A 1,336-nucleotide genomic window follows, 5' to 3' on the forward strand; every position below is an offset into this window, starting at 1 on the left:
ATTTACCTATGCGTGGGACATTCACACCCAAACACATGCACACACACACACACACACACACACACACACACACACACACACACACACACACACACACATATTCACACACACATTATCTATCTCTGTCTGTTATTCTCCTGCGTCTGTGTGTCTGTCTGTCTCTCCTGTTTTTCCTAATGTTTGTCCCTCTCTTTCTGTCTTTCTGGGTCTGATCGTCTTTGTCTCTGTCTCTTTCTCTCTGAGTTCGTGTCTCTGTCTGTCGCTCTTTATGCGCATCCCTTACCTATGCGTGGGACATTCATACACCCACACACGCACACACACACACTCGTGCGCTCGATCATACAAGTACATGTAGTACTGCAGAAGTCACATCAGAGATATAATTAAAACTCTCTCTCTCGGGTGCAGCGGCAACTTCCTTGACACACTCTCTCTCTCTCTCTCTCTCTCTCTCTCGCGCGCGCGCGCTGTGTCTGCCGCTGTGCTGTCATACAGATAGTGAAATTGTGTGGCACAGAACACGTACATGACTGTACCCACGCGTGGGACATTCACGCATGCATACACACTCACACACACACACACACACACACACACACACACACATGACCTGCAGCAAATAACATTTCATAGCTACAGGACCTTCAAAGAAAGTCATGGTGTCAAGAAGATATACAATGTCATGTAGAAGCATACTGACCAACCACCACAATCTCAATCCCTTGACAAGACATGCAGAATCCCTGGATTTCTCTCAAAATCCCTGGATGGCACAAAAACAAGTGAAAAAGAGCTTTTCCCGCCAAAAAAACGTTCGACTCTGCAGCTGTGCGTACAGCACAGATCGACCCTGTACTGTACTAGGCTGTAGTGCAGTTTGATCCAGGGAGTAGTACTACTCCCTGGTTTGATCAGTCGGCGCCCGCCTGTCACTTTGTCCGTGCAGATCTTGCATGGTCAGGTCTTCAAAGTGCTGTGCACAGTTCGAAGTGCGAATGAGCACCGTACACATGGTACATACCTTTGAAAAAAGTTCAAAAAACCGGGACATTCGGGGAGAAACCATGGAGTTCTCAGGAAAATCCTGTATCAGACAAAACTTTGGTTTTTCCGGGAGTTTGCTTGAAATCCCCGGGACCCCGGGAAGAGTGTTGATTTTCCGGGATTTTCCCGGGAAAAACGGGAGGGTTGGCCAGTATGTAGAAGGATAATTGTAAAACAGCTTACTGTCTAAAGCATTGGTAATATAAATTATCATATAATACATGTACCGTAAAATCCCGCCAGAGCGCCCCTATCTCCTCGACGCTTCAGGTGAGTAGGGGCGGATGGG

This window comes from Sycon ciliatum, chromosome 9, assembly GCF_964019385.1.
Source record: "Sycon ciliatum chromosome 9, ocSycCili1.1, whole genome shotgun sequence".
Taxonomy (NCBI): domain Eukaryota; kingdom Metazoa; phylum Porifera; class Calcarea; order Leucosolenida; family Sycettidae; genus Sycon; species Sycon ciliatum.